The sequence below is a fragment of the Hylobates moloch genome, unplaced genomic scaffold (genome assembly GCF_009828535.3).
Source record: "Hylobates moloch isolate HMO894 unplaced genomic scaffold, HMol_V3 SCAFFOLD_12, whole genome shotgun sequence".
In the NCBI taxonomy this organism is placed as follows: Eukaryota; Metazoa; Chordata; class Mammalia; order Primates; family Hylobatidae; genus Hylobates; species Hylobates moloch.
Genome location: NW_026652287.1, coordinates 42,522,539 through 42,533,453, shown reverse-complemented (window position 1 = coordinate 42,533,453; position 10,915 = coordinate 42,522,539).

Genomic DNA, 10,915 nt, shown 5'->3' with positions numbered 1-10,915 from the left:
ACCCCCATGATCCAGTCACCTCCTACCAGGCCCCACTTCCAACATTGAGGATTACATTTGGGTGGGGACCCAGAGCCAAACCATATCAGGCAGTTTCTCTCAGTAAGTGGTGCTACAAAAATTGTCCCTCTTTTTGGATGAGATAAAATTGGATCCACTACTCCACACCACATGCCCAAATACATTCCATTAAATATATACACACACACACACACACACACACACACACATATGTGATCTGCTCACTTTGGCCTCTCAAAGTGCTGGGATTACAGGTGTGAGCCCCTGCACCCTAACAAAAGATATAAATTTTTAAAGTAATGCATTTCAAATGAAAAGATCAAAATCTCTGTCATCTAGAGTTTGAAAAGACTTTTTAGGCCAGGTGTGGTGGCTCATGCCTGTAATCCCAGCACTTTGGGAGGCGAAGGTGGGCAGATCACTTGAGGTCAGGAGTGTTACATGCGTCCGTGTGAAGAGACCGCCAACAAGCTTTGTGTGAGCAACAAGACTGTTTATTCACTTGGGTGCAAGTGGGCTGAGTCCGAGAAAGGAGTCAGCAAAGGGAGATAGGGGTGGGGCAGTTTTATAGGATTTGGGTAGGTAGTGGAAAGTTACAGTTAAAGGTGGTTATCATTTGTGGGAAGGGGCAGGGGTCTCAAAGTGCTAGGTGGGGAGCTCCTGAGACTCATTGTCCAGGAGAAGAATGTCACAAGGTCAAGAGATCAGTTGGGGTGGGGTAGGAACAAATCACAATGGTGGAATGTCATCAATTAAGGCAGGAACTGGTTGTTTCACTTCTTTTGTGGTTCTTCAGTTGCTCCAGGACATCTGGATATATACGTGCAGGTCACATGGGTTATGATGGCTTAGCTTGGGCTTGGAGGCCTGACATTCCTGTCTTCTTATATCAGAAAAACAAAATAGTGGTGAAGTGTTGGGAGGGCGGTGAAAATTTTGGGGGAGCTATGGAGAGATAATGGGCAATGTTTCTCAAGGCTGCTTCAAGCAGGATTAGGGGCAGCATGGGAACCCAGAGTGGGAGAGATTAAACTGAAGAAAGATTTTGAGATAAGGGGTGATATTGTGGGGTTGTTAAAAGGAGTATTTGCTGTATAGAATGATTGGTGATGGCCTGGATGTGGTTTTGTATGAATTGAGAAACTAACGGAACACACAAGGTCTGAATAAGAGAAGGAGAAAAACAGGTATTAGAGGACTAAGAATTGAGAGAAGCCAGGACATCCTATTAGAAAGTGCCCAGGGAGGTCCAGCATAATTGTGTGCCTGGTTGGTGCGTTTTTTGGGCTCTACCTTTGAGTTTTTTTATGTAGTCTTATTCAGGGCACACTGATTCAGGTAAAAACAACATTCTTCTTTTAGAAATATGCAGAGTCCTCCTTTTTCAGCAGTGAGTAGGTGGCGGCCTCTTTCTGTCTTCTTATGTTAATAAGAAAACAAAACAGTAGTGAAGTGTTGGTGTCCTGAGGGGAACAGGAAGCTGTTAGTCCCATTTGCAAATTGATTTTTTGGAATAAGGAAAACTAATGTACATGTGCCTGTCCAATTAATAGGTAGACACACGTAGGTGGAGGAGTCACAGAGGAAAAAGAGACCTTGTGTAAGGCAAAATTGGAAATATAAAGTGAAAAGATGAGAGGGAGCACCAAAAGAGGTGTCTTGCACCCAGACTCCTAGGGATCCAGCTATGTCTGGAATTGGTGGGTTCTTAGTCTCACTGACTTCAAGAATGAAGCCACAGACCCTCATGGTGAGTGTTACAATTCTTAAAGGTGGTGTGTCTGGAGTTTATTCCTTCTGATGTTCGGACGTGTTCAGAGTTTCTTCTTTCTGGTGGGCTCGTTGTCTCGCTGGCTTCAGGAGTGAAGCTGCAGACCTTCGCAGTGAGTGTTACAGCTCTTAAGGTGGTGAGTCTGGAGTCGTTCATTCCTCCTGTCTGGAGTTGTTCATTCCTTCTGGTGGGTTCATGGTCTTGCTGGCCTCAGGAGTAAAGCTGCAGACCTTCACGGTGAGTGTTACAGCTCATAAAGGCAGTGCAGACCCAAAGAGTGAGCAGCAGCAAGATTTATTGCAAAGAGTGAAAGAACAAAGCTTCCACAGTGTAGAAGAGGACATGAGCAGGTTGCTGCTGCTGGCTCGGGCAGCCTGCTTTTATTCCCTTATCTGGCCCCACCCACATCCTGCTGATTGGTGCATTTTACAGAGAGCTGATTGGTCCATTTCACAGAGAGCTCATTGGTCTGTTTTACAGAGAGCTGATTGGTCTGTTTTGACAGGGTGCTGACTTGTGCATTTACAATCCCTAAGCTAGACACAGAGTGCTGATTGGTGCATTTACAATCCTCTAGCTAGACATAAAAGTTCTCCAAGTCCTCACCAGATTAGCTATATACAGAGTGCTGATTGGTGTGTTTACAAATCTTGAGCTAGACACAGGGTGCTGATTGGTGCATTTACAAACCTTGAGCTAGACACAGAGTGCTGATTGGTGTATTTACAATCCTTTAGCTAGACATAAAGTTTCTCCAAGTCCCCATCAGATTAGCTAGACACAGAGCACTGATTGGTGCATTTACAATCCTCTAGCTAGACATAAAAGTTCTCCAAGTCCCAACCCGACACAGGAGCCCAGCTGGCTTTGCCTAGTGGATCGCATGCCACAGCCATGGGCAGAGCTGCCCACCAGTCCCATGCTGCATCTGCGCTCCGCAGCCCTTGGGTGGTCAATGGGATCAGGCACAACAGAGCAGGGGGCAGCACCCATTGGGGAAGCTTGGGCCGTGTGGCAGCCCACCACAGGGGGGCTCAGGCATGGCGGGCTGCAGGTCCTGAGCCCTGCCCTGTGGGGAGGTGGTTGAGGCCTGGCAAGAATTCGAGCACAGTGCGGGTGGGCCGGCAGTGCTGGGGGATCCTGCGCACCCTCTGCAGCTGCTGGCCCAGGTGCTAAGCCCCTCACTGCCTGGGGCTGGTGGTGCCAGCCGGCCACTCTGAATGCGGGGCCCACCTGGAACTCATGCTGGCCCGCGAGTGCCAAGCGCAACCCTGGTTCCCACCCGTGCCTCTCCCTCCACACCTCCCTGCAAGCAGAGGGAGCTGGCTGCAGCCTCAGCCAGCCCAGAGAGGGGCTCCCACAGTGCAGTGGTGGGTGGAAGGGCTCCTCAAGTGTGGCCAGAGTGGACGCCAAGGCTGAGGAGGTGCTGGGAGCAAGTGAGGGCTGCCAGCACCTTGTCACCTTTCACAGCAAGGGCAGCATCCATTAGAGGTTGTAATGGAGATTGATAGGGCAACTGGGTAGAGGGGGAGGTTCAACATTCATGGTGTATTAGAAAGTTTAGAGTCTACAAGCAACCTTTCATTGCTATTCATGGGGTTGGGTATAAGTAAACAAGAAGGGGGGCTGGGAGGAGTGTCTGAAGAACAAGGAGAAGGTAGCCAAGGATGGAGTGAAGTGCAGGACAAATATCTTCCTGAGTAATAGTAACTGCTAATGTTTTTAAGTTTGCCAGTATTGATAGAGGGCTTATCTGTAATGTGGTGCTAAAAAGCCCCAATGGTTTTGGTAATATGTGTAGTTGGGCTTTGGAGATGAAGAGTGAAGAAGCATAGAGAAGGTGAAAGTTTACCTAGGGGAATTCCAGTGGGTCTTTGCCGAGAGATGCACAAAGGAGTGACAACAGGGATAGTAGTTTATGTTGTGAGGGGTTCAAATATGGGCGGAGTAGAATTGATATAAGGATAAAGGCTGTTGTTTTTTTATTTTTTGAGCCGGAGTCTCACTCTGTCACCCAGGCTGGAGTGCAGTGGCACGATCTCAGCTCACTGCAAGCTCTACCTCCCAGATTCCCGTGATTCTCCTTCTTCAGCCTCCTGAGTAGCTGGGACTACAGGCGCCTGCAACCATGCCTGGCTAATTTTTTGTATTTTTAGTAGAGAAGGGTTTCACCATGTTAGCCAGGATGGTCTCAATCAAGGATAAAGGTTTTTTAAGTAGATGCGGAGAAGAGCATCAGCTTGCTGATATGAAATGTCTGAGGTTTTGCTAGACCTGTCTAGAAAGTAAAGAAGTTCTTCAGAAGGGTAAAGATGAGGGCTGTTAAAGGAGGTTCGGAGATGTAGGGAGACAGGAGATGTTGCCCAGTCGGTATGTAAGGTGGGGACAGCTGTGTAAGAGCAGGAAAAAAGGGAAATGCAAAGCCAGCAATTGTTCACTAAGGAGGGATTAGAAAGAGTGAGGAGGGAGTGAGCGAGATTGATAGTATGTTGGAGGTAATTGGGGGGTAGAGGATGGCAGGAGAACGGGAATGAGGGAAAGTAAAGAAAGGGACTTCATCAGGGTAAAAGAATCGGAGTGTGCCTTGCCAGCAAAGGTCACCTATCCACTCCAAGTGGGAGTTAAGAGTGGTGGTTAGGGGCTGAGACCAGGAGATATCAGCTATGATGGTTTGGAGAAAAAGTGTAAACTGGCAGTGTAGACAAGGGCAGGACATTTATGGGTAGGTGAGAACGAAGAGTAGGAGTATGACTAGACAGAAGATAGCAGGGATGAAAAGTTTTGGGGTGCAGTCCAAGTAGTGGGGGTGACTGTGTGAAGCCCTGTTGTAAAGATCAGGGTAAGGAAGAATAGACCTAACAAAATGAAAGGGTGTATTAGGCTCATAAGTGTTACTACTGTTCTTCAGAAATGCGGGTGAGTTTAAGGGAAGTAGGGGTGAGTACTTGCAACTTCCAAGAGGAAGAGGAGAGATCAGGCTGGCTGTCTGATGGGCACAGCTTTATCCTGGAACGGTGAACCCAATGGGCAGGGTCCTGCCGATGCACGGCCATTGGAGTACTATAGATGACTAAGTGGGGTCCAGTCCACCGAGGTTGTAGGGTTTGAGAGGTCAGATTCTTAACAAGAACCGATTGTCCAGCTAGGGTGTCCTCATATGGCTGGGAATCTGGAGTAGGCAAAAGAAGATTAGCAGCCTGGCGAATTTCCTGTCTAGCCTGCTGGAGGACTGGAAGATAGTCCCCCAGAGGGCTGGTGTCTGGAATGAGGTTGGGGCCCAGCAAGAAGGTATGTCCATATAAAAGTTCAAATGGACCATACCCTGTAGCATCCCGAGGACAGGCTCAAATTATGAGGAGGGCAGGTGGTAAAAATACTGTCCAGTCCTTTTTAAGTTGGAGGCTGAGTTTGGTGAGGTGTGTTTTTAAAAGACCATTATTCCTTTCTACCTTTCCAGAAGACTGAGGGCGGTAGGGGGCATGAAGTTTCCATTGAATGCCCAGGGCCTGAGAGACTGCTTGAGTGACTTGACTAATGAAGGCCGGTCTGTTGTCAGACTGTATAGAGGTAGTAAGGCTAAATTGAGAAATTATGTCTGACAGAAGGGAGGAGATGAGCACGCTGGCCTTCTCAGGACCTGAGAGAAAGGCCTCTACCCATCCAGTGAAAGTGTCTACCCAGACCAAGAGTATTTTAGTTTCCTGACTCAGGGCATGTGGATAAAGTCAATTTGCCAGTCCTGGGCAGGGGTGAACCCCTGAGCTTGATGTGTAGGAAAGGGAGGGGGCCTGAGAAATCCCTGAGGAGTGGTAGAATCGCAAATGAAACACTGAGAAGTGATTTCCTTGAGGATAGATTTCCATGATGGAAAGGAAATGAGAGGGTCTAAGAGGTAGGCTACTGGCTTGTAACCCACATGGAAGAGGTCATGAAAGGAAGATAGAATGAAATGAGGCTCTGAAGGTGGAAGGAGGAATTTCCCTTGATCCAAGAACTGTTTGTCTTGTGTGGGAAGAGATTGATAGGTGGAAGTTTCAGTGGGGGAGTAGGTGGGACTGATGAGAAGGAGAAAAACTGGCCATGAAGGACAGAAGTTGGAAGGCTAGCTGCTTCTTTAGCTACCTTATCAGCATAATTGTTGCCCTGAGCCATGGGATCTGATGTCCTTTGATGGCCCTTGCAGTGAATGACCCTAGCTTCCTTGGAAGTACGGCAGCTTTAAGAAGAGTTTTTATTGAGGAGGCATTAATGATGGAAGACCCTTGTGTAGTAAGGAAACCTCTTTCTGCCCATATAACAGGATGGTGGTGAAGGATATGGAAGGCATACTTGGAATCAGTATAGATATTGACATGTATTCCTTTTGCAAGAGTGAGGGCTCGAGTTAAGGCAATGAGTTCAGCTTGTTGAGAGGTAGTGGAAGGGGGCAGGGCCATAGCCTCAATGATAGATATGGAAGACACTATAGCATAGCCTGCCTTTGCTGGTGATTGGTGATTTGGCCTGGAAGAACTAACATCAATAAACCAAGTGTGGTCTGGGTGGGGAACAGGAAAGAGGGAAATATGGGGAAATGGGGAGATACAGTCATGGGGTTCAGATGTAGTATCAGGAATAAGATGAGAGGCCGGATTGAAGTCTGGGCCAGGAACAATGGTAACTTTGGGAAATTCAACAAATAGTACAGTTGAAGGAGCCAGGGGGCAGAAAGTATATGTGTCAAGTGTGAGGAAGAAAATAGATATTGAAAGTTATGGGAACTGTAGAGAGTAAGTGGAGAATAGCTTGTGGTTTTGAGGGCCTCTAAAAGTATTAAAGTGGTGGCAGCCACCACACGCAGACATGAGGGCCAGCCTAAAACAGGAAGGTCAAGTTGTTTGGACAGAAAAGCTACAAGGCGCGGTCCCAGCTCTTGTGTAAGAATTCCAGCCACACAGTCCTGTACATTGGCTGTGTATAATGAAAAGGGTTGGGATGAGTTAGGGACAGCTAGTGTAGGAGCAGCTTCTAGGGCTACTTTTAAGGAATGGAAAGAGGAGTGGGGAAAGGATTTATGATCTATGGGGCCAGCTAGGTTTTCTTGTGAGTTTATATAATGGTTTAGTCAGGATGGCAAAACCAGGTATCCAAATGCGAAAGCACCCAAGCATGCCTAGGAAGGAAAGGAGTTGTTGTTTTGTAGAAGGTGTCGGGGTTTGGGAGATTAGCCAGACATGATCAGCAGGGAAAGCACGTGTGTTTTTATGAAGAATTATGCCAAGATAAGTAAGGGATGAAGAAGAAATTTGGGCTTTCTAGGGGGATACGCGATATCCCTTTAAGAATAGATGTTGGAGGATCCGGAGGGTGTCCTGTTGGGAAGATTTGTAGAAGGGGCTATAAAGTAGGAGGTCACCAAAATATTGAATAAGGTGAAAAGCAGATGGATGGAAAGAAAGTAAGTCATGAGAAAGTGCTTTACTGAAGTAACGGGGGCTGTCCCTGAAGCCTCGAGGCAGTACAGCCCAGGTAAGTTGCTGAGACTGACGGGTGTCAGGGTCAGTCCAAGTGAAAGCGAAGAGAGCCTGGGATTAAGGGTGTAAAGGAATAGTAAAGAAAGCATCTTTGGCCGGGCGCGGTGGTTCATGCTTGTAATCCCAGCACTTTGGGAGGCCAAGGTGGGCAGATCACGAGGTCAGGAGATCGAGACCACAGTGAAACCCCGTCTCTACTAAAAAATACAAAAAATTAGCCAGGCGTGGTGGCGGGCGCCTGTAGTCCCAGCTACTCGGAGAGACTGAGGCAGGAGAATGGCATGAACCCGGGAGGCGGAGCTTGCAGTGAGCCGAGATTGGGCCACTGCACTCCAGCCTAGGTGACAGAGCGAGACTCCGTCTCAAAAAAAAAAAAAAAAGCATCTTTGAGATCCAGAACAGAATAATGGGTTGTGGAGGGAGGTATTGAGGATAGGAGAGTATATGGGTTTGGCACCATGAGGTGGATAGGCAAGACAATTTGGTTGATAAGGCAAAGATCCTGGACCAGCCTGTGAGACTTGTCCAGTTTTTGGACAGGTAGGATAGGAGAGTTGTAAGGAGAGTTTGTAGGCTTTAAAAGGTCATGCCGTAACAGGCAACTGATAACAGGCTTTAGTCCCCTCAAAGCCTGTTGTGGGATGGGATACTGGCATTAAGCAGGGTAAGGGTGATTAGGTTTTACCCCCGAGGGATTATAAGGGGTGCATGATTGGTTGCCTAAGAGGGAGTAGAGGTATCCCATACTTGTGGATTAAGGTAGTGAGACACAAGGGGAGGAGGCGAAGGAGGCTTTGAACTGGGGAAAAGGGCGGCAATGAGATGTGGCTATAGCCCGGGAATAGTCAGGGAAGCAGAGAATTTAGTTAAAATGTCTTGACCTAATAAGGGACCTGGGCAGGTGGGGATAACTAAAAAGGAGTGCGTAAAAGAATGTTGTCCGCCTGCCTGCCTGCTTTCCTTCCTTCCTTCCTTCCTTTCTCTTTCTTTCTTCTTTCTTTCTTATCTTTCTTTTTTTGTTGAGACGGTCTCCCTCTGTTGCCCAGGCTGGAGTGCAGTGGCATAATCTCGGCTCACTGCAACCTCCCTGCCTCGGGCTCCCATGATTCTCCTGCCTTGGCCTGCCGAATACCTGGGATTGCAGGCACACGCCACCACGCCTGGCTGGTTTTTGTGTTTTTGGTGGAGACGGGGTTTCACTGTGTTGGCCGGGCTGGTCTCCAACTCCTGACCTCGAATGATCTGCCTGCCTCGGCCTCCTGAAGTGCTGAGATTACAGACGGAGTCTCGCTCACTCAATGCTCAATGTTGCCCAGGCTGGAGTGCAGTGGCGTGATCTCAGCTCGCTGCAACCTCCACCTCCCAGCCGCCTGCCTTGGCCTCCCAAAGTGCTAAGATTACAGCCTCTGCCTGGCCGCCACCCCATCTAGGAAGTGAGGAGCGTCTCTGCCTGGCCGCCCATCGTCTGGGATGTGAGGAGCGCCTCTGCCTGGCCGCCCCATCTTGGAAGTGAGGAGCGCCTCTGCCCGGCCGCCACCCGGTCTAGGAAGTGAGGAGCATCTCTGCCTGGCCGCCCCATCTGGGAAGTGAGGAGCGCCTCTGCCCAACCGCCCATCGTCTGGGATGTGAGGAGCACCACTGCCCGGCTGCCCCATCTGGGAAGTGAGGAGCGCCTCTGCCCGGCTGCCCCGTCTGGGAAGTGAGGAACGCCTCTGCCGGGCCGCCACCCTGTCTAAGAAGTGAGGAGCGTCTCTGCCCAGCCGTCCCGTCTGGGAAGTGAGGAGCGCCTCTGCCTGGCCGCCCCATCTGGGAAGTGAGGAGCGCCTCTGCCCGGCCACCCATCGTCTGGGAAGTGAGGAGCGCCTCTGCCCGGCTGCCCCATCTGGGATGTGAGGAGTGCCTCTGCCCTGCCGCCCCGTCTGGGACATGAGGAGTGCCTCTGCCCGGCCGCCCCGTCTGGGACGTGAGGGGCGCCTCTGCCCGGCCACCCCGTCTGGGAAGTGAGGGGCGCCTCTGCCCGCCTGCCCCATCTGGGAAGTGAGGGGCATCTCTGCCCGGCTGCCCCATCTGGGAAGTGAGGAGTGCCTCTGCCCGGCCACCCCATCTGGGAAGTGAGGAGCGCCTCTGCCTGGCCACTGTGCAACCTTCCAAGTGTGAAGTGACAGCCTTCATTGTAGAATGAACGAAGACACTGGCACTGATTATATAACACCTTGGCAGCTATCTCAAGTCATTGATGGTGGAAGTATTGGAATTTTAGAAGAAAGCAAACACACAAATTTGGCTAAAGGCGATTTTGTGACTTCTTTCTATTGGCCCTGGCAAACCAAGGTTATTCTGGATGGAAATAGCCTTGAAAAGGTGATATATATATGAACGTATCTGATTTTTTTTCCCCGTATAATTCTTACTTTGTGCATTTGATATCAGTTGTGTTTGTAATCACGGAAAAATAAAAGCATATATATATATAATGTTGTCCAAGTTGGCACCAGATTTGGGGAGTTTTAAGAGGTTTAGAAGCCTGACCGCCAATACCCACAGCAGTTATGGAGGCAAGGGAAACAGGCCCTTGAAAAGAAGGTAATGTGGAGTGGGTAGCCTCCGTATTGATTAACAAGGGGAAGGACTTGCCCTCCACTCTAAGAGTTACCCAAAGCATCTGTGATGGTCCAGGAGGCTTCCGAGGTGATCAGGTAGTGTCAGTCTTCAGCTGCTAAGCTGAGACGATCTGGGAAGGAGTCAGTCAGAGAGCCTTGGGCCAGAGTTCCAGGGGCTTTGGTAGTGGCTAATGGGCAAGTTGGACAGTCTGATTTCCAGTGGGGTCCCACAGATGGGACATGGCTTAGGAGGAATCCCGGGCTGTGGGCATTCCTTGGCCCAGTGGCCAGACTTCCAGCACTTAAAGCAAGAACCTGGGGGAGGAGGTCCTGGAGGAACACCTGGCCTCTGTGGTTTAGGTGTTTTGAAGTCCTTATGTGCTGGAGGTGTGGCTAGGGTTTATGTCACAACAAAGGCAAGTAATTGCAACTCAGAAATACATTGCTGCTTGGCTGCCTCTTCTCTATTATTGTACACCTTGAAGGTGAGGTTAATTAAGTCCTGTTGTGGGGTTTGAGGGTTGGAATCTAATTTTTGGAGGTTTTTCTAATCTCAGGAGCAGATTGGATAATAAAATGCTTATTGAGAATAAGATGGCCTTCTGGCCTCTCTGGGTCTAGGGTGGTAAAGTGTCTAAGGGTTGTTGCCAAACAGGCCATGAACTGGGCTGGGTTTTTATATTTGATGAAAAAGAGCCTAAAGGCTAACTGACTTGAGAGAGGTCGGATGAAGAAAAAGGAGCATTAACCTCGACTATGCCTTAAGCTCCAGCCACCTCTCTAAGAGGAAATTGTTGGGCAGGTGGGGGACAGCTAGTCATGGAACGAAATTGTAAGCTGGACCGGGTGTGAGGATGGGAGGTGATAGAAAGATTACAGGGTAGGGAGCAGAGGCTGAGGAAGAATTAGGACCTGGCTCGGCTTGGCGAGGAGCAGCCTGGGGAGGGGGGGAGAGGTCAGATGGGTCTGTAGAAAAGGAGGATTCAAAGGACTCAGACAGGAAAGAACAA